The 22,889-nt window shown below is 44.1% G+C and overlaps 1 long non-coding RNA gene and 1 pseudogene across 1 annotated transcript; both read right to left on the bottom strand.

Annotated features, from left to right (window-relative positions):
- Window positions 1-871: 871 nt before the first annotated feature.
- LOC116900147 lies at window positions 872-1,327 on the bottom strand (annotated as a pseudogene).
- A 12,339-nt stretch (window positions 1,328-13,666) lies between these two features.
- LOC116901360 lies at window positions 13,667-14,985 on the bottom strand. Its single transcript, XR_004387982.1, has 2 exons — window positions 14,779-14,985; window positions 13,667-14,274 (listed from the first exon to the last, which is right to left on the bottom strand). It is a non-coding gene; the product is annotated as an uncharacterized LOC116901360 (long non-coding RNA).
- Between the last annotated feature and the right edge of the window lie 7,904 nt (window positions 14,986-22,889).

The raw sequence follows: 22,889 nt of genomic DNA, 5'->3' as shown, positions 1-22,889 counted from the left end.
GTGAATCAAATGCAGAGGGGGAGCCAGCTAAACAAAGGGCTTTATTTTCCCCCTTAAGCACAGTATTAGTGACTTATTTGTAAAAGTTGAGATGACCCACGGGTCTGATGGTAAAAAGTGGAATCACTCCTTTGCCTCCTTCACAGCTCTCTCCCCTGTGGTAAGATGTGTTTTCAGCTAGATTGTCTCCTATATGTTTACAAACTCTGTGTGGGTGCGGTCATGTGGATGTGTATGGGTATGCCTCTGTGTGCATATACATTCACTCATATGATTTTTTTTAAAGATTTACTTATTTATATGTAAGTACACTGTAACTATCTTCAGACACACCCGAAGAGGGCATCAGATCTCATTACAGATGGTTGTGAACCACCATGTGGTGGCTGGGAATTGAACTCAGGACCTCTGGAAGAGCAGTCAGTGCTCTTAACCACTGAGCCATCTCTCCAGCCCCCACTCATATGATTTTTAAAGATTTGTTTATTTGTGTGTGTGTCAGCGTTAGTGTGTGCATATAAATGCTAGAAAAGAGTGTCAGATGCCCTCCTCAACTACTTCTTCTTCCTCTTCCCCCTCCACTTCCCCTCCCCTCCCCTCCCCCTCCCCTCCCCTCCCTTCCCCTCCCCCCCTCTTCCCTCCTTCCTCTTCTTCCCTTCCTCTTCTTCCTCCTCCTCCTCCTCCTCCTCCTCCTCCTCCTTCTTCTTCTTTTTTTTTTTTGGTTCTTTTTTTTTTTTTTTTGAGCTGGGGATCCCCTCCTTCCTCCTCCAAGCGCTCCTAACCACTGAGCCTAAATCCCCAACCCTTCTTCTTCTTTTTTAAAGTCCTAGGATGTTTATTACAAAGGTAAACCTTGATCCTTGAGATTGGCTTATTGGTAGGATTTCTGGTACTGGGGATGGGCACCAGGACCGCCAAAGTTTTTGGATTCGCAGCGACGGGGGTCAGCTACAAGTAGGGTCCGATCATACTAAATGAGGATATCTTTGATCTCCTTCTTAGAGGCTTCATCCACATATTTTTGGTAATAAGCCACCAGAGCTTTTGAGATGGACTGCCCGATAGCATAAATTTGGGCCACATGACCACCACCCTTCACACTGACCCGGATATCCATACCAGCAAATCTCTCCTTGCCCAGAAGCAAAACAGGCTCCAGTAACTTGTACTGCAGCGTGAGCGGCTCGATCATCTCCAGGGGACGTCCATTCACCTTGATGAGCCCATTTCCTCGTTTGCAGTGGGCCACAGCTGTGGCTGTTTTCTTGCATCCGAAGACTTGCACGGACTTCAGCGGACCCTTGGATCGCATAGCTACAAGTATGAACACGAGCTCCTCACCGCGCAGCGCCGCCACCGGAAAAGGGCCTCCTCAACTTCTTTGAGGCAGGGTCTATCTCTGATCTCAGGCTCTTGTTTTCCCAGCTAGCCTGGCAAGTCCCAGTGATCCTCCTTGTCTTAGTCTGGGTTGCGTTGTTGTGCAGAGACACCATGATTAATGTTTCTCTTTTTTTTTTTTTTTTTTTTAAGAATTATTTATTTATTTTATGTGTGTGAGTTCACTGTTGCTGTCCTCAGACACACCAGAAGAGAGCATCAGATTCCATTACAGATGGTTGTGAGTCGCCATGTGATTGCTGGGAATTAAACTCAGACCCTCTAGAAGAGCAGTCTGTGCTTTCAACCTCTGAGCCATCTCTCCAACCCAATGCAACTCTTATAAAGGACAACATTTAATAGGGGTTGGCTTACAGTTTCAGAGGTTCAGTCCATTATCGTCATGATGGGAAGCATGGCCGTGTACAGGTGGTTCTGGAGGAGCCCTGAGTTCTACATCTTGATCCATAGGCAATAGAAGGAGTCTGTCTTCAGCACTAGGCAGAGCTTGAGTATAGCCCAAACCCAACCCCACAGTGATGAACTTCCTCCAATAAGGCCACACCTACTCCAACAAGGCCACACCTACTCCAACAAGGCCACACCCACAAGGCCACACCCACTCTAACAAGGCCTCTCCTCCTAATAGTGCTGCTTCCTATGGGCCAAACATATTCAAACCACCACACTCCTGCCATCATCTCCCTGAGAGCAGGGGTTATATGTGTGTGCAAGTTACCAGACTTATCGCACGGATGCTGGTATCCAAACTGGATACCATGATTGCACCGCAAACTTCTTGATAAACAGTCTCTCCAGCTCCAACCTACTTCATTTTGTTGCCAGCGTGCATGTATATGTGTGTTCATGTGTGAAAGCATGGGCACACGGGTCCACAGTTCATACATGGAAGTCAGAGAATAACCTTTGGTGTTGGTCCTGGCTTCCACCTAACCCAGGTCCTCACACCTGTGAGGCTACCTTCACATCCTGTGTTGTTTTGATAAATGGAAAATCACATAGGATTTTATTTTCATCTTAAACAGCACCACCTAATTCTTTGTAAGGTCTGTCTGAATCTATTCTTTCCCCTGAATGGGGAACTCAAATCCACCTCTTTTTCCTTGCACTCTTGAGCAAGATCTGTTGGATCTCATGTAGCAGAGTGGTAGGTGAAAGTGGACTCACTAAAGAGCAAAGGCCAATATGTTCTCAACTCTGGAGCATGTGGAGGGCTGGGGATTCCAGACTGGGATCTCTGGCTGTTCTTCAGTAGCCCAGCCGGGGTCAGAACCAGCTGGTCATCCTCTGACTCTTAACTCTCAAGCTTCCGAAAGAAACCTGCAGTCAAGTCTGGCTCTGTCTCTAGCACACTTCTCGTTGCCCTCTACCGTGAAGCAAACCACCGAGGAATCTTTCTCTTGTTAATTAACTGGGGCTTTATTAAACACCTTAGCAGCTACCCAACTGCTCTGACCCAGCCACTCCTGGGAGACATTCCGATGAGAAATTTTGTGTTCCTAATTTGTACATCTTCAGTGACAGCTTTTGTGTCAGAGCACACGCTGATTAATTGAACATGTCGGTATCAGTTCATCCTGGCTCTGCAACCTCAAATGTTTATCAGATTCTCGCTCCTGGTTAGGTACCAGTCTAGGAATCGATGTCTAGAGCAATAGTAAAAAATGATGATAAAGACGCTTATCACTCTGCTACTAATGAGAGCGAAAATCAGAAGGGAACTAATTGTCCCAATTAGGCCAATGATTAGATATGTCCTTACAGGGACTGGAGGGATGACTCAGTGGTTAAGAGCGCTTGCTGCTTTTGCAAAGGATCCAGGTTTGGTTCCCAGCACTCACATGGTGGCTCACAACCATCCGCACCTCCAGTTCCAGGGGATCTGACATCTACTTCTGAATTTCATCTGCACTGGGCATTTATGTGGTTCACACATACACATGCAGGCAAAACACTCACATAAAATAAAAATAATTTAAGCCTGTACTTACATACATTTGTGCATATATTAAAATTATGTTTATATAAGAATGCCCAATAACAAGAAGATTACTGCTATTGGTTCATTTATTTTTGCTTACAGGTTCTGAGAGGGCTGCAAATGCTCTATATCCAGAGGCTAAGCTGGGTGTGGTGCCACAGGCCTGAGAGCCCAGCACTTAGGAAGTGGAGGATGAGGACATCCTTAGCTATGTATTAAGGTTAAGACAAGCCTGGGCTACATGCACCTAAAAAAGGAAAAAGAGAGAACCAAAAAGAAAACAAATGAACAAATTAGTAAGCACATCCACAGTCTGCTGTTTTTATAATTCAAAGGCCGTCTATGAGGTGCACCAGCAAGGATCTGTTTGCTTTTCTATACTGTATGTGCAATCTCTGAGTCCAACTTTCTCTGTAATCTCTGTCTCTACCTTTGCTAGCTAAAAAGAAACATACCACAGTCCGACGTGGCGATCAAGCTGGATTTATCTTCTTCATGGTGTGATCTGAATTTTCTGCAGTGAGCATATAGCAAGAGACTACGTAAAAGAAATAATTTTAAAATGTCTGTTGAAAAGGTGAAGAAATCCGTGAAAGTAGAAATAATCCAAATGACTAATAAGCATGCAAACGCACACACTTGCTAATTATTAAAATGCAAATTAAAGCAGCGTGCGATGCTCTATTTTAGCCTTTAAACTTTAGAAGAAGAAAATCTGCTAGTGAACAGTATGTCCTGACAGCAATGTGGCTTGAGAAGCACTGTAGACTGCACATTTGAGGTCGATTGTGTCTGGTCTTTCTGAAGAGCTCTTTGGCTAGATGTCAAAACCCTTTAAAATATGCGACTTATCAATAAAGTCGAGGTAAAGATCCATGTTCCTGCTCTTCAAATATCTTAAGGAAATTAAGGAATTGTATACAGGTGAAGGGGAGAGCCTCTCACAGCACTTTGTTTTTTCTGTTAAATACAGAAGTAAAAAATTGTTTAAGGTGGACCTACTAACCAATGCCTGTAGGTACAGCACTAATGAGGCAGAGGCAGGATGACCCAGGACAAGTTGGAGGCCAGCCTGGTCTACGTAGTGAGTTAGCTAGTCAGGGCTGCATGGTGAGCTAGCCAGTCAGGGATCCATAGTGAGTAATCCTGTCAGGGCTACATGGTAAGTTAACTAGTTGGTGCTGCATGGTGAGTTAACCAGCCAGAGCTGCATGATAAGTTATATAGTCAGGGCTACAAGGTGAGTTACTCAGTCAGGGCTACCTGCCTTGAGAGAAAAAAAAAAAACAGAAAACAAACAAACAAACAAACAAACCCCAGAGGACTAGAGAGATGGCTCAACAGCTAAGAGCACTTGCTGTTCTTGCAGACGATTCCTAGCACCCATGTGGTGGTTCACAATTGTCTGTAACTCCAGTTTCAGGATCTGGAGGCCAATTCTGGTCTATGTATGAGGCACACAAATGATGCATAGACAGGCACGTGGGCAAAAACCCTAAAAACATAAACTAAACTAAAAAATTGTTTTAAAAGGAAAGGAAACAACAGCAAGGAATTGTTTAAAGAATACCGTAGCGGTCTGTGGCGGCATGCGCCTTTAGTCAGAGGCAGAGGTGGGTGTATCTCTGAGTTTTCAGCCAGCCTGATCTACAAACCGTGTCTCAGGGTAGCCAGGGCTGCACAGTGAACCTTGTCTTGGTGGAGGGGAGGGAGGGGTGAGGTGGGAAACCAGTCAGTTAGCTAGAGGCTCTGAGTGTGGAGAAAGAGCCTGAGGTATAAATGGGCTCGAGGAAGCTGCTGGGGGACAGAGTTCTGCTCTCTTGGTTCTGCTGCTCTATGAAGAATGTTTCCCTAGCCTGCCTCCCAGAGTCCAGCAGGAAAGGAGGCTAGGAGACAAGAGGCCTGGCTTGAGCCTAGAGGCTGGGCCCAGAGCAGGCTGGCCATAAACTTAACCCTGGGAATGACCTTTTCTTTCTAACTTCCCCAAATTGCATTTTTGCCATTTTGACCTCCTCATTTGGGAGGCAGGGGAGTGGTTAAGGGAATTCGTTTTTTTGCAGATAACCTGGGTTCGATTCCCAGCACACGTGTAATGGTTCACAACTATCTATCATCCCAGTCCTGGGGTAGGATCCAACAGGCATACACTTGGCACACACCAGTGCATGCAAGCAGGACATTTATAACATGAAGTAAAATGAGTAATTCTAAAAATTAAAATGGAAGAGCTTCTCGTTTGAAAGCTGCTTTTTTTTTTACTCCAGAGCCTGAGCTGGAGGGTATCTTCTCCCTAACTCAGCCTTCCCTCTCCGCACTCCGCCTCCAGTCTGGCCCATTTTGTTCCATGTGGGCTTTGTCAAGTGTTAACTGTACTTCAGCAGAGCCAAAGGACAAAGTGCTTTCCCAGTGAGACAGGTCTTAAACTTGACCTCCGTCCATCTGAACCCTTTTAACGTTCTCTAGCATAAACCATGAGTCTGAGCCAACATTTCACAAGAAGAGGGTGGCAGCCTGTGGATGAGGGAAAGAACCCCTAAGTCAGAGACAGGCAAAGAGAGAGGGGCAGAGTCTGTAAAGAGAAGAGAGACCGTCAGAGGGGAATCTGGTGGTAGCACCAGAGTGAATCCAGGTGAAGGTCAAGCTGAATTCTGAGGGTCCCATCATTTTGGAGAGGGTAAGGACTCTGGGTTTCATCAGACTAAGTAGTAATAATGATAAAATAATATCTGCTGTATTGCTGGAAGTTAAACTAGGAGGTTTAGAACAAGGCCTAGCCTGTTAGAGGTGTTCTGTTCACTATTTAAACTGAAGCTTATCTGGTGCTGACTAGCCATGGCGGAGAGGGGCTGATATAAACCTTTGCTGAATGTGGATTCGGGTGTGTGATTAGTGGGTTCAGGGTTGTCCTTCCTTCCTAAGAGACAGCATCTTATCTCCTGCAAACCCCACAAAGAGGCCATCTATTCCTTAATCTTTCCTGCAGTGCTCAGAACCCCTGCCAATTTCGCTGCATTCTTTTGCAAGGCTGTCTTTCTGAAACCTCCTGTCGCCTGAAGACAGAGAGGCACACATGCTTCTGCTTCTGCTTCCATTTAGAGCTAAGGATTTTAAAGGGGTGTGCCTGTACATGTGGGGCAAGCATTTGTGTACACATTCATGGGTGTCTGCGGTTGTGCACACACATGTGCACATGTGCGCTTGCAAAACCCGTATCGTTGTATGCTTACATTTGTTCCTGTGCATACGATTGTCTGCATGACTGCCCATGCACTAAGCTGAGTTTGTGTTTCATGTGTCCATGAACACATGTTAACAAGCATATATACCCATGGTTGTGTGTGTGTTTGTGGTGTAGCAAGGTATACTTGTGCATCTAGGGTGGCAGCCAAATGCATGTGTATGCATTTGTGCATTAGTGTGCTTATGGAGTGAGTTTGCCCCCTTGTGCCCCAGGAGGCACCAAGGCAAGTACAAACTACAAGGAACAAAGGAATAATCTACATAATTTAGCCTTTGATCTCTGTCACCCCTGAGTCCTCTTTACTCTCACCCCAGCTGCCAAGCTGCTTCCCAGCCCACTAGACTCCACCTTTGAGCTTTGTCTTGTAGGAGGAGCCTCGGCCTCTTTCTGCCAGCTTACAAGGCTAACAGCACCAGGGAGATCTGAGCATTTACCGTGAATGCTTGGTATACAAGGCAGCCATAGCAGACATCTTACATGCACTTTCAAGTCTTCATGAATCGTGCAAAGTATGGCAGGTTGAAGTTTGGAGAAATTAAGAATCGGGGGATAAAGGCATTTATCTCAGTGATGCATTGACGACTGAACTGTGAATGCTGAACCTGTGCTCTCACACCCTTATCCCACCGTACTCCCGGAGCATGCACGGACGCATGCACTGAGAAGTTAGCCAGAACTGTGGCGGTCAGCAGTGAGTGAGGGAAGAGAGATCATGGCAAATGCAAGCAATTTGATATGGGAGGAAAGGGGGTGTAAGGTGGGAGTCAGTGGGGTCTCCAGAGCACACTTGGGGTTCACAAGACTGAAAAGTTCCAGGTGTCCACGTGGTCCTAAGAGCGGAGAAGGAAAGTCGTTGTTTTTTTTTTTTTTTTTTTTTTTTTTTTTTGGAGCTGGGATCAACCCAGGGCCTTGGCTTGCTAGGCAGCGCTCTGCTGAGCCAAACCCCAACCCCAAAAAGTCGCTTTTTTAAAAAAAAAAAACAAAAACGTAGGGGTTGGGGATTTAGCTCAGCGGTAGAGCGCTTGCCTAGAGAGCGCAAGGCCCTGGGTTCGGTCCCCAGCTCCGAAAAAAAAAAAGAAACAACAACAACAAAAAAAAAGTATTTATTTTATGTATATGAGTACTGTTGCTGTCTTCAGACACATCAGAAGAGGGCGTTGGATTCCTTTACAGATGAGCCGCCATGTGGTTGCTGGGAATTGAACTCAGGACCTCTGGAAGAGCAGCCAGTGCTCTTAACTGCTGAGCCATCTCTCCAGCCTAGAAGGAAAATCTTATTTATGCTAACACTATGCAGAACCGCAGCTAGATCGCATCAACATTAAGCCTAAATTTCCTAATCTGTAAAATGTATCACAATGTTTTCTTTGTTTGTTAGTTTTTGTGTTTTGATTTTCTGGACAGGGTCTCTACACAGCTCTAGCTATCCTGGAACTCACTGTATAGATTAGGTTGGCCTCAAACTCACAGAGATCCATCCACCTGCCCCTGCCTCTCAGTGTTGGGATCAAAGGCATGTACCATCACCGCCTGGCTGAACAAGTTCATTTAAACTGATATTTGTTGATCTATTACACACTTAACTAATGCTAGCTTGTGATGATTCTGTAAGATGTTTCCCAATACCATCCCTATTTTATAGTGAACTGAGGCTCAGAGATGGTCACATTGCTTAGAAACAGCTAAAGCCTGGCAGTGGTGGTGCATCCCAGCACTGGAGAGGCAGAGGCAGAGGCAGAGGCAGAGGCAGAAGCAGAGGCAGAGGCAGAGGCAGAGGTAGGTGGTTCTCTGTGAGTTCAAGGCCAGCCTGGCCTACATAGTGAGACATAGTGAGACAGCCGGGGCTACACAGAGAAACTCTCTCTTGAAAAACCAATAATAGTAATAATGATGATGATGATGATGATGATGATGATAAATAAATGAAAAGTAAATTAATTAAAATAAAATAAAAACACCAAAAAAACAAAAACCAGGGGGCTGGAGAGATGACTCAGTGGTTAAGAGTGCTGACTGCAGGGGTTGGGGATTTAGCTCAGTGGTAGAGCGCTTGCCTAGCAAATGCAAGGCCCTGGGTTCGGTCCCCAGCTCCGAAAAAAAGAAAAAAGAAAAAAAAAAAAAAAGAGTGCTGACTGCTCTTTCAGAGGTCCTGAGTTCAATTCCCAGCAACCACATGGTGGCTCACAACCATCTTTGATGCCAGAGGGATCCGATGCCCTCTTGTGGTGTGTCTGAAGACAGTTACAGTGTACTCATATGCATAAAATAAGTAAATAGATTTTTAAATAAACAAAAGCGAAAAACAAAAACAAAAAACAAAACAAAACAAAAAACTCAGAAATAGAGCCAAATACAAACCTGGACACCAATGCCAAAGCTTTCACAGAACCTTGTAGGGTTTGTTTTGTTTTCATTTTTTAATTATCATTATTATTATTTTGAGACAGGGTTTGGCTGTTCTGAAACTCACTCTGTAGACCAGGCTGGTCTCAAACTCCTAGAGCTCCTCCTGCTTCTGCCTCCCAATCTCAATCTGGGATTGAAGGCATGCATCACCACCACATGACCTAATTATTTATTTTACATGTATGAGCCTTTTAAATGTTTAAAATTTTTTTAATTATGTGTGTTGAGGAGGAGTGTGCAGGTGAGTGCAAGTACCCACAAGGCTGGAAGTATCAGATCCCCTGTAACTGGAGTTAGGTGTGAGCTGTCTGAGGTGGGTACTGAGAATCAAACAAGGGGCTTCCGGAAGATCAGCAAGGTCTCTTAACTGCTGAACAATCTCTCCAGCTTAGCCTTCCAGCCTTAAAGCTCAGAGAATGGTAGTTATTAATAATAGGTTAATAAGGATGAACATGTTTGTTGACACTTGTGGGTGATATTAATTTATCAGATACCAAAATTGCTGGTAAGTCACATACTTTTAGTAATTATTTACTTATGTGTTTGTTTATTTGGGTTCTTTGAGACAGGGTTTTGTGTAGCCTAGGCTGGACTTGAACTCAAGTAGCTGAGGATAACCTTGAACTTCTGATCCTCCTATTTCCCCGTCTCAAGTGCTCAGATCAGGTGTGTGTTGCCATGCTTGGTTGGTGTAGTGCAGGGGCTGAATCTTTTGGCGTGCTAGGCAAGTCCTCTGGCAACTGAGATACAGGCAGAGTGATTGCTTTTAGAACAAGGAATGCTGTCTCCAGAGAAGACAGTGATATATATTATCAGTTACTTAAGGAAGCCAGACCAGTCTCAAAACCTAGCCATATATTTTAGCCGTGTGGCTTTAAGAGACCTACTTCATAGGGTCTCATTTCCTTATCTATTATAGAGGGTAAGCATTGCCTTAGTTCTTCAAAAGACAACCACGGAATTACTGTATGACTGAGCAACTCCACTCACAGGCATACATCCAGGAGAACTGAAAGCCACATAAACACTGGCTGGCCACATGAGAACTTGCATTGAAATCTCTGCAGAATTGTTCACAATGGCCCCACAGCAGGAGCAGTCTAAGCCTCTCCCAGTTGATGAATGATTGAAAAAAATGTAGACTATTCATATAATAGAATATTATCTAGTCATAAAAGGAACCAAGTATTACAAAAGGCACTGGGAGACACTGCTGCATATATTCTGGGATGTCAGTATGAAGAATAGATTGGAGAGATTGGGATTGGAGAGAGACCTCAGGGGTTAAGAGCATTTGTTGCACTTGCAGAGGACCCAGGTTTGGTTCCCAGACTCTATATGGTGACTTACCACCCTCATGACTTTGCTTCTAGGGGATCCAGTGTTTTCTTCTGACCTTCATGGGCATCAGGCATGCACAAGGTGTGTGTGTGTGTGTGTGTGTGTGTGTGTGTGTGTGTGTGTGTGTGTGTGTTATATATATATATATCCTTGAAGGCAAAATACTTATACCCACATAAAATGAGATAAATATATTTACCTATATGGTGGAAGGAAAGAACCGGCTCCCAACAGTTTTCCTCTGACTTCCATACATGTGCCCCCATATACACACAAAATAAATAAAAGTTTAATTTTAAAGTTCTAATGAGAAAAGACCAGTTATGATGACTACAGAGCCCCCAGGAGGTGCTGATGGAAACAAAATGACCAGACCACTGTGAACAACTGTGGTGACAGATCCAAGAAATTACCTGGAGCTACCATTCGACCCAGGGACTCCAGAAGAACTAGAATCAGGGGCTGAGCTATTGTTCATAGCAGTGGTATTTGTAAGAGCCGAAAGGTAGAAAAGCTCCAAGTGTCTATTAACAGATTAATGGAGAAACAAAATGTGGCTGTGGAATATGGAAGGACCATATTGATACCCGGTACCACACAAAGGAGCGCAGAGAACATTCTGCTAAGGGAGAATAAAGGCAGGTGTAAATTGGATACATGACTCCACTTGATGAAGAACAGGCAACTTCATAGAAATGGAAAATGGAGGTTACCAAGGGCAGGGGAAAGAAAGAATAAGGAATTGCTGTAAATTAGCACAGAATTAATATTGGAGACTTTAAAAAATTTTTAGGTATTGCTGTGGTTTGAGTAACTGTCCCCCACATGCCCACAGGCTAAAAGCACGTATAGAGTTGGTTGTTGATGGTGCACACTGCCTTTAATTCCAGCACTCAGGGGCCAGAGAGAGGCAGAGAGAAACTCTGTGAGTTCCAAGCCCGCCTGGTCTACATAGTAAGTTCTAGGACAGGCAGAGCTACATAGTAAGACCCTGTTTGGAAATAAAAACAAACAAAACAACAACAACAAAGGGGCACAGCATAGGTGCGTGTGTGGTGCTATTGGAAGATACTGTGGATCTTTAGGGGGAGGGATCTTTTGGAAGGTCCTTAGGTCATCGAGAAGATGTGGGACTCTGGCATTACTCCTTTCTCTTTGTCCCCTGGCTCATGACGTAATTAGTCAAATACTCTGCTATGATGCCTTACTACCATCTCCAGCAGATCATGAACCAGGACCTCCAAAAACTGTAACACGACCAACTTTCCCCCTGCAAGTCCATGGTCTATTATTTTCAGTATTTCATTAGAGCAGTGGAGAGATGACAAGCTATAGATATTAGTGATCATCAGATGACATTATGAGTTATTTAATGCTACTGAATTATATATTTATAAATAATTAAACTGATAAATACTTTATATAGTTTACCTCAGTAAAGAAGGGGAGGGGCTGGGGAGACTGTGTCATCATGAAATACTCCTCAAGCTCCTCAAGCATGAAGACTTGAATTTACCAGCACTTAGTAAAAGGCTGCACTCAGGGACACACGCTTGTAATCCCAGTGTTGGGGAGGCAGAGATAGAAGGATCCCTGGGGCCAGGCAAAATTAGCTGAATCAGTAAGTTCCAGGGTTACCGAGAGCACAGATGTACTCACACACACATGTACTCATACCCAGAGAAACATGTACACACATACGGACATGTACACACACACAAACACATACACACAAAAGCAAATTAGTTAATTAAAAAATATATAAAGAATGTAAGGTTGAGCCGGGCAGTGATGGTGCATGCCTTCAACACCAGCACCCTGGAGGCAGAGGCAGGCAGATCTCTGAGTTTGAGGTCAGCAGGGCTACACTGAGAAACTCTATCTGGAAAAACAAACAAACAAACAAAGTAACCTAAGCATGATAGCTTGTGTCTGCAAATTGAACACTTGGGAGGCAGAGGCAGAAGGATTGACAACAGTCTGAAAACAGTTTGAGTTACATAGTTTCATATCAGCCTGGGAAAGCTGTGAGGGTGAGATCCTTTCTTCAAAAGACCCCAACCAGACACACACACACACACACACACACACACACACACACACACACAAAAGGGATCACACACACACACACACACACAAGGGTCAAGGGACACACACACACACACAAAAGGGATCAAGTGCACACACACACACACACACACACACACACACACACACACGGGTGGGGATGTAACTTAGTTGGTAGACACTTGTCCAGCATGCTCGCAGCCATAGGCTACATTCCTTACACCACATAAATCTAGCGTGATGGCACAGACTTGCAATCCTAGTACTTGGGACATAGAGACAGGCAGAAGGATCAGAAGTTAAGGTCGGCCTTGCCTGTTGAGTTTGAAGTCAGCTTTGGTTGTATGAGATCCTGTCTCTAAAAAAAAAAAAAAAAAAAAAGTCAAACAAGCCAACAATCCAAAATCAAGTTTCAAATCCTATGGGGTGTGAAGGGCCTGGTTAGTGTCTCTGGACCACTCCTTCACAGGGGAGGATGGGGAAAATCTTGATTGACGGTCTTGCCAAGACTACAGATGTAGAGGAATGAGTGATGATACCCAAAGGAAAATCCAGAAGGAAGTTGAAGAGTGCTTAGCAGTAAAATCAGCCCGTGCTGCTGCAAATGCTCGCATTGTGGGTTTCAGGGAGGCTCAGATATGCTGTGTTCATAAAGTAAGTGCACAGAGATTGCGGTTCCAGTTCCCAGTTTCCTATGCCAGCAGCTTTAGATGTGTGTGACCTTTGCCTTACAGGTTTGGAAAGTCTGAAAAGGGGCATCAGATGCCATAGTAAGGGATCTGTACTTGATTTGGAGAAACAAGGGTGATAACCTCCTCCCAAGCCTCCTAGCTACGTAGCTAACATCTCTGGGCTCCAGCTTTCCTGTGCATAAAGCCTGGGCACATTCTAGGTTATTGTGGGACTTAAATGAGATATTTGCAAAGTCCCTAGGATACTGGTAAATGCCCAGTAAGTTGTAGCAGTTACATATAAGATGAGATTTAAAAGCTCAGCCTTGCAGACCGAGGGACAATTGATGGGCATCAGGGAGGCCATAGCACTTTTCACACAGAAAAAAGAAGCTGCATCTCATAGATGGTTTTCTGGTGGTGATCACTGGCAGTGATAAGGCTAGCCTGCACTTACACTACCACTGTTTATGGACGTAAGAGATGTTAGATGTACGCATTTGTGATAAGATAAAGCCTGCTCCAAAAACACCAAGGACAGAAGAAGGATGAGCCTTAAAATTGAGGATATAAAATATTGATAATTTACTGTTTCAAATAATTAAGAAACATTCCCCTACAGTCTATTACCAATTTCCCAAAACTTAGAACACAATATCGCTTACTTAATGCTAAGCGGGCACAGAGGATAATTTGATATTTCCTTGAAGCTTTAGAATTTCCTTGATGGCAAGGTCAGCAATTTCGAAATACACTTTTGGATCTCTAGCCTTACGGTTCTCCACCCCGTCTACGCATTAGCATTCACTTGGGAGCTTTTTACAAATGCTGTTGCCTGGGTCCCATTTCAGCCAATTAAATCTAAGTCTCTGGGGGAGGAGCCCAGCCGCTGGAATTTTTGAAACTCCCTGGGTGATTCAGTTTCAGAGACTGTTTGAGAACCACGCCTCTTAGCAGGGGACTAACCTTCAGGGGGTACCACATGCATTCAGAGGTGAGGTCACAGAAAGCATGGTAAGGCACAGAACAGGAACCTGACATCATCTTAGAAAGCGGGAAGTTCCGAAGGCTTTGAATGAAGTCCTAGCTCCAGTGGGAGCTCGCACTTGATGACTGTCCTGGTGATCTTCGGAGTTGAACTGGAGTTGGTCAAATCGGAGCAGCAGAACCTATGGTGGAGGCCAAATTGTATCAGTTGCATTTGCTGTGTAACAAAAGAGCCCTCAGGTCTAGGAGATTAAAGACATGCTTTATTGTGTCTTGGGATTCTGTGTGTTGGCAGGGAAGTTCTGTTCTGCAGGCTTTCCTGTGCTCCCTCCACTAGCTCTGGCATGTCGCCTGGGGGCAGTAGTCTATTGTTTAGCACGATAGTCTCAGGGCAGTGTTCCACGGGAGCAGGGGTAACAATCTGCAAGGCCTACACTCGGAAGTCACAGAATAGCCATTTGTATCTCATTCTGCTGTATTCACTCAGCCCATCAGTGAGGTTATTCATTCAACAAGTGGCTATTGCTAGTCCTACCTAGAAGACGCTCTTCTAGGCACTGCGGGGAAAGCCATGATCGACGGCTACGCTGTAGGACTCTCGTGGAGCTAATAGGTCTAGGTGTCTGTAGAAGCAAGGAGTAAGAGCAAAGCAATATATCCAGAAAGTGCAATTCGTAAGTACTTACGAAGAAACAGGAAGCCGAATAACGCGTCAGGGAGTGTTTCCGGTTTGGCATTTATACTCAAAGGAGGGCTCTGAATAAATAAAAATGAGAGCAGACGTCTGAATGAAGTGAGGGAGTGAGGCAAGCATGTTTGGAGGCGGCAAGGAAAGTGTTCCAGGCAGAAGCAGAAGTATGAGCCATCATCTGTTTGAGAACTAGCAAGGGTCACCCACAGAGGAGGGAGAAAGTAAAAGATGATGAGGCGGGAGGGGCGTGAGGCAGTGTGTGGACTTTGCAAACCATAATAGTGAGTCTGAGTTTTATTTCAAGTGTACAGACAGAAGTTATTGGCAGGTCACGTGCAGGTCTGACCTTGATCTTGTGTTTCTAAGCGTCATTCTAGATGCTGGGATGATAAAGACCGAAAGCTGGAGGACCAACGATAAGGTTGTTGCTTGGATACAATGCATTTGTGGCAGGGGAAGTGGGGAACAAAGGTCAGGTTCTGGGTGTACTCTGAGGGCAGAGGGAACGAAACTTCCTGAACTGCTGTGTGTGCTGTATGGAGATGGAGAGACGGAGGTGAGCTGAAAAGGTAGCACCTAGATGAAGTGTGCTTCTTTTTACTGAGATTCAAATGGTGGCAGTTAGGGGTAGATAAGTAGTGAGGCGCCAGAGTTTGGCTTTGAACATAGTAAATGGGAAATACCTGTTAATGTCCCAGTGAAGGAAGTAGCAGGCCATGGAGTAGGAGTTAGGCTGGGCGTGTGGATAGAAATGTGAGTGTTGGCCCGGAGAACTGACCTAGAGGTAAAAATTGAATACTGCTCTTGTAGAGGACCCAAGTTCAATTCCCATCACCCACACTGGGCAGTTCACAACGTGTTACTCTAGCTCCAGGAGGACCAGATGCTTCTGGCCTCTGTGGGCACTGCACTCACCATGCTGATCCTCACTCATGGGCACATACGTGTGTGTATACATAATTAAAAGTGATAAAGTAAATTATAAAAATGAAAGTTGAGTGGCTGGAGAGATGGTTCAGTGGTTAAGAGCACTTGTTACAGAACCGGATGTAGATCTCTCCTGAGAGACACAGCCAGAATACGGCAAATACATAGGCGAATGCCAGCAGCAAACCACTGAGCTGAGAACGAGAATGGGACCCCTATTGAAGGAATCAGAGAAAAGACTGAAAGAGCTGAAGGGGCTTGAGACCCCATATGAACAACAATGCCAAGCAACCAGAGCTTCCAGGGACTAAGCCACTACCCAAAGACTGACCCTGGGCTCCAACCTCATAGGTAGCAATGAATAGCTTAGTAAGGGCACCAGTGGAAGGGGAAGCCCTCAGTCCTGCCAAGACTGAACTCCCAATGAATGTGATTATTGGGGGGAGGGGGTAATGGGGGGGAGGAAGGGGAAGGGAACACCCATAGGGAAGGGGAGGGGGAGGGGCTAGGGGGATGTTGGCCTGGAAACCGGGAAAGGGAATAACAATCGAAATGTAAATAAGAAATGCCCAATTTAATAAAGATGGAGAAAAAAAAAAAAAAAAAAAAAAAAAAGAACACTTGTTACTCTAACAAAGGACCAGGGTTCCCAGCACCTACCTGGCAGTTCACAGTTATCTATAACTCTGATTTCGGAAGATACAACACCCCTTACTGGCCACTGCAGAAATTTCATGTTAAGGGTGTTCAGATATATATGCTGGCAAAGCATCTATAGACATAAAACAATTTTTATAAATAATTTTTAAAGATTTATTTATTTATAATATATAACTATACTGTAGCTGTCTTCAGACACACCGGAAGAGGGCATAGGATCCCATTACAGATGGTTGTGAGCCACCATGTGGTTGCTGGGATTTGAACTCAGGACCTCTGGAAGAGCAGTCAGTGCTCTTCACCACTGAGCCATCTCTCCAGCCCAAAATAAGATTTTCAATGAAAAGGAAATTTGAGTCAGCAGTGCTGGTGCACGCCTTTAGTCCCAGCCCTGGGAAGCAGAAGCAGGTGAGTTTGAGGTGAAGTTTGTGAGTTTGAAGCCAGCCTAGTCTACAGAGTGAGTTCTAGAACAGCCAAGGCTACACAAAGAAACCTCTTGAAGAATAAAAAAAAAGAACAAAAAAATTGAGTGTAATCAACAATTTTTATCAAGTCTTAGAGAGATTAGACGACTTTAGAAGAAAAAAAAACATACCCCAAGCCTTTTCTTTGGGTCACTTCAATATGCAGAGCAAGGAATGGGAGAAGATCTGGTCCAAGCTAAGGCCCTGCAAGATGGAAAGTTTGGGGAGGGGGGCGGTTTACTGAGTCCTGGAAGTAAGAGTTTCCAAAGAGAACAAGTGAGATAGATGGTTTGAATACTGCTGAGGGGCCAGGTAAACTGAGGCAGAGGCAGATCTGACCATTTCAAGATAGCAGTGTGGATCACGTGCTACAGACACGAAGCCGAGAAGATGGGGCTGTGAGAACAGGATAATTGCACAGATATGAGTCTGTAAGTATTTTTGCCTACAGAGCATAGAAAGGTTTGGGTTGGGATGAAGCTCAGCTGGTTGGGTGCTTGCCTTGCGTGCATGATGACCCCTGGGTTGAATTGTAGCACTGCAAAAACCTGGGTGCAGCAGCAGACTCTTATAATCTCAGCATTTAGGAGACAAGGAGGCCAGTTTAGGATACATGAGACCCTGTCTCGAAAAAAAAATAAATAAAAGGAAGGAATGAAGGAGGGAATTAAAAAGAGTACTTGTACATTTGTGGAAATAGTCCACTAGAAATAGAAAGTTATGGATTACAGCTTACTTGGTAGAGTTCTTGCCTAGGTTTAATCTTTAGTACCACCCCGACACCAAAAATAAATAAATAAAAGAAAAATAAAAAGAAATAAAGAGACAATTACCTATGACACTGGATGAAAAGGGATAACCGCAAGAATTATGGGCCTGGACTCTTACAGGGAAGCAGCCTGCCTTAGGTAGCAGTGGGGGACAGCGCTCCCATTGTCTGTAAATGGAGGCCAAACTCAGGATGAATGCAGTCATTTCAAGATTTAAAGCATCCAGACACATCTCTTATCACATGTTCCCTTAGCACCTGCTCCGTGCCAGGCAGAGAGGTTCACAGATGACTCACCTAGTGTCTCCGACTGTTCAAGAGACAGATCTGTAAGCTGACAATTTCAGTACAATGCGCTAATCACAAATGTGAGTAGAAGTGCTTTGAGAGGAGAGAGAGCATGAGTAACTGCCCGGAGGGTCAGAGAAGGCTGCACAGAGGTGACATTGGAATGAGGCCTCAGGCAGCCAGCCCACACCATTTGCTAGAGGAGGAAGGTCATCCAAGGTGGACGCATCCAGAGCATGTGAACACCTCAGAGATGAGAAGATTCCTGGCTGCTTTGCTCTTGTCTCCACCTGTCTTTTTTCTTTCGGCTCCCTTCTTTCCTTTTCCCAAGCTGTCATCTCTCATGCTCCCTTAGTTCAAGGGAATTTTTTTTTTCCCTTTTGGAAAGTTTAATAAACTTCCGTTCAGCATGTACTGAGTCATGACAAAGGTGTGTTTCACACTTAAACAAATGTCTCAGATGTTATTTTTTTGCACTTGAAGAGTGAGCTATTTTTAAAGAAACTCAAACTCTTTGGAACTCAGCAAGGGCAATTTCTGTGACCCCCTTTGAAGAAGTGAGCCGCGCAAAGGAGTGTAGTGATACGGGTTGCATGACCAGAGAACCTGGCAATGCGTTCCCTTAAATGTTTCAGTAAGTCACAGAGCGGCTTCACCTTTCTAAGTCGCTCATTTGATCTTGCCTGTCTGGTCTTCCGGAAAACTCCAAGGGAGTGCGCAACAATTAACCAGTATCAGAAGGAAACCAGTATCAGAAGGAAGGGTGCTGAGAGCATACTCTCTCCGGGGCTGCAGTGGGGTGGGAGTGGGGGTGGGTGGGGGTGGGGTGGGGTACCAGGATGAGATGGAGTTGGAGAGAAAGAGAGGATTTAAGAGACATACCTAGTGTTGGGCCTGCAGCTCAGTGGTTCAGCACTTTCCTAGCGTCCCTAGTTCTGACGTGGGAGGCAGGGGGAATACAGTAAGTCACGGAGGAAAAGTATCTTTCATTTCTTTTGCCTGTCTGTGGATCTTGTCTCCTTCCTGCCTGGTAATTAACTCCTGGGTATCATCGTAGCCCCCAAATCTGAGTTCTATCATTCACCCCTTTGAATCCGGGCTAGCTGGTGACTACTGGGACCAACTGAGCATAAAAGAGATGCAGGGTCAGTCCTCGTTGTTGTTTTGTTTTGCTTTTTGTCCTTTTAAAAATAGTATTCAGTATGTTTTGCTGTGAGAAGCCTCAGACATCAGGGAAGGGTCGGGTGAAAGTCATGCAGTTTCAGTTGGATTCCCTTGAAACATAGCTCTCTTTTTCTAAGGTTTATTTTGCTTTTTATTTCTATGTGTGAGTGTGGGAATGTACACGTGAATGCACAGAGGCTAGAAGAAAGCCCTGGAACTGGAGTTACAGTTGTATCTAGTCAAGCGGGATCTGGGACCTGAACCCAGATGAGCAGGACATGACAGGAACAGTAAGTGCTCTTAACCACAGAGTCATTTTCCAGTCCCTTGAAACGTAGGGATTTTTGTTGTTCTGTTTTTTGTTTTTGTTTTTGGTTTTTTTTGTTGGGTTTTTTTTGTTTGTTTGTTTTTTGTTTTGTTTTGTTTTGTTTTTTGAGACAGAGTTTCTCTGTGTAGTTCTGGCTGTCCTAGAACTTACTCTGTAGACGAGCCTGGTCTCATATTCACAAGAGATCTGCCTGCATCTGCTTCCTAAGCACTGGGTCAAAGGCATGAACCACTACTGCCTGACTCAAAATGTAGTTTTTAAGGGGTTGGGGACTTAGCTCAGTGGTAGGCCCTGGGTTCGGTCCCCAGCTCCGAAAAAAAGAAAAGAAAAAAAAATGTAGTTTTTAATGAAAACTTTAATAGAAAGTATTCAACTTACTTTCTTTTCTTTTAAAAAAAGAAAAAATCTTTAAGGGACTAGCAAAATAGCTCCGTGGGTAAAGGTGTCTGTGGGCAAGCCAGATGACCTGAGATTGGGTCTCAGGACCCACGTGGTTGAGGGAGAGCGCTAACTCCCCTAAATGTTGTCCTTTGACTTTCAGATGTATGTCCAGACACACAATAAACCAATACAAACCTGGCAAACCTTTCCAGTTTTTGTTAATTTCACCATTTAGTGGCACTCCTCCCCTTGTTGACCAAGGAGAAGATGCTGTATTTCTCAGAGAATCTGAGAATGTCTGAATACAGGCAGTAGTGGGATACGGTACAGGAAAATGCTCTGTAAACTACAGGGCATTGAATGAAAGGCCATTGTTATTGTTAGAATTCTTCTCCCATAAAAACTTAAATGCCCCATCCCCTCATCCTGTCTGACTAGTCCTGAGTTACTGCCCCTCTGCCCCCATCCCCTGAACTTATTTTTGCAGTGTGTGGATGAAACCCAGATCTTTAAACTTGCTAGATAAGGACTCTAGCACTGAGTCACTCACCCCCAGCCCCTTAAATGCTCACCATAAATGGAATGATAAATTTTTGCATAACAAATTGTAGCCTTAGAAACATTCAATGCAGTGAACTGTTTTGTTTCTTTGTTGCTGGTTTAAAAACAATAGTACCATTATAAACATGTGGCTCTGTCTATATTCAAAGTCTATATATATTATGTGTTATAGTTTTTCTTCCTCATGACCTCATTGTCTGGTTTTTGTCAGGTGAGAGACCCTTTAAACTGATTCTGCTTATGTTGGTGGAATGATCATTGCTCCAAAGGGGCCTGGTCCAGTTTTGTATAAAATTACATGTAAAGACTTCCTTATTGTGGACATGTTATGAACCTCATATAACTTTTTATTCATGTTTGGGTCTGTGTTTGGCTTAGGGATTATTTAAAATTTATAAGATTTAGTGATTTAAATATTTGCATTAATCATTTATTTGATCTCAAAATCAAAGCTGCCGTACAAGTTTCACTGAAAGAAGCCTTATGGGCTGGAGAGATGGCTCAGTGGTTAAGAGCACTGACTGTTCTTCCAGAGGTCCTGAGTTCAAATCCCAGCAACTACATAGTGGCTCACAACCATCTGTAATGGGATCTAATGCCCTCTTCTGGTGTGTCTGAAGACAGCAACAGTGTACTCATAAATAATAAATAAATAAATCTTTAAAAAAGATAGCCTTATTTCCAATTTTTTTCCTCCCAACAGAAAAACCTCTCTTAAAACAAACAAACAAACCCTTAGTAGGCTGATCTTAATTAAAACTCTCACAAAAAACAAAGTGTCTTGGCTGATGGGGGTTTTTACACATCCTACAAGCCTTAGAGTGGTTCTTTCAGCAAGAGCAAAGACCCTTTAGAAGTTTCTGTGTGACTCACCCCCACTTTTTTTGGTAGAAGTCCTTACTGAAAGGAGGACACTGTGGCACAGTGACAAAGGGACTGAGGTAAGATTCAGGGGGATGCTCTGGAAATGGGTCCAGAAATCTACCATTCCTCAGAAGCCATCTTGAAGTTTGACCATTTGCCTTTTAGTCCAGAAGATTACAGAGTGCTGTCTTACTCAGGGTAGCAGCTTGGCTAGCGTCTACCTGATTAACATGAAGTGTTATAACCAACAATAGATAAACAATACTGAAAGGGAGATGCTGAATATAGTGTGCACACCTCTAGTGTCACTTGGGAGGCCAAGAAAGATAGATCTCTGCGAGTCTGAGGCCAGTCTGGTCTGAATAGGGAGTTCCATACCAACTAGGCCTACACAGTGAGACCGTTTAAAAAAGAAAAAGCAAAAAAAGAAAGAAAGAAAGAAAGAGAGGAAGAAAGGAAGAAAGGAAATAAAGGAAAGGAGGGACAGCAAAACAGAGAGAGGGATTTGGAGAAACTCATTATTTCACATTATTTAGAATCTAAAGTCTAGATAATCACCTGGGTCCAGCAGAATCACTGTAAATTGATTTTTAGAAATCCTTTATAAGGGGTCTGCGGATTTAGCTCAGGGTCACCTTGAACTCAGTATGTAGCCCAGGCTACCTTTGAATTTGTGGCAATCTTCCTGCCTCAGTCTCCCACGTGCTGGGGTTATAAGCAGGAACCACATGCCTGGCTCCAATAGATGCATTCAGATTGCTAGAACCAACTGTGGAAGAACTAGAGGCTTCCTGACCTCGAGTCCCTGGATTATTCTTGTAGATTCTTCTCTCTTGGAATCAGTTTGTCATAAAAAAAAAAAAGAATGCACTTGTGTGGTAATGCATACCTTTAATTCCAACATTTAGGAGGCAGAATTTGGAATTCCAGGATAGCCAGGACTACAAAGAAAAATCCTATCTTGAAAAAATCAATTAATAAATAGGTAATTTTTATAACTCATTAGCCCAACAGGTATTTGTTATGTGGATAATGTAGGACGTGTCTCTAATGGAATATGGAAAGAGAAGAATGAATTCTGTTCACATAGGGCCTACAGTCTATTCCTTATTCAAGCTCAGCGGTTAACATGACCTCTGTTAGGGAACTGACTTGGGCTTGGGTTTAGGGGAAAAATTCAGTAGTTAGGAACAATAGACAGAAGCATAGCAGACATCCAGAGAGGTCTCAGGTAGCCAATGGGTGACAGCCAGGAGCTCTGGATTCTTGATTTTAGTTTACAAACATTGTAATGAAGCTGGGTAGTCACAGCGACATTTATTAAAGTGGAAGGAAGCCAAAGACGCTTGGTGTCCTACAGTGGGTGTGCATAACATTGCATGACTTTCGAATTCTTATGTAGGGAAAAGTTTACTGTGTAATTATCTAAGGCTAACAACTCATTCCAGTTTCTAAACGAACAAAGTCCATTCCAGCATGATTTACTATTCCAGGGAGGTGAACTCGATGCAAAGTGAGTGAAGGTTGTGCCTGGTTATGTTTGGACTGTACCAGGGGTTATTTACCATTTTGGAGTGTCTTGTCAGCAATGGCAATTGCACCTAGGCACTGGAGGCCTCATTTGATCTGTATCTGTCCTTGTTGCATTTGGGACAGTGCTTCTCAGGCTGTAGCACCCACATGAATGACCTGGAGATCCT

Source organism: Rattus rattus, chromosome 5 (assembly GCF_011064425.1).
Source record: "Rattus rattus isolate New Zealand chromosome 5, Rrattus_CSIRO_v1, whole genome shotgun sequence".
In the NCBI taxonomy this organism is placed as follows: Eukaryota; Metazoa; Chordata; class Mammalia; order Rodentia; family Muridae; genus Rattus; species Rattus rattus.
The sequence above is the reverse complement of the archived record's forward strand: the minus strand, read 5'-3'. Positions and strand labels throughout refer to the sequence as shown.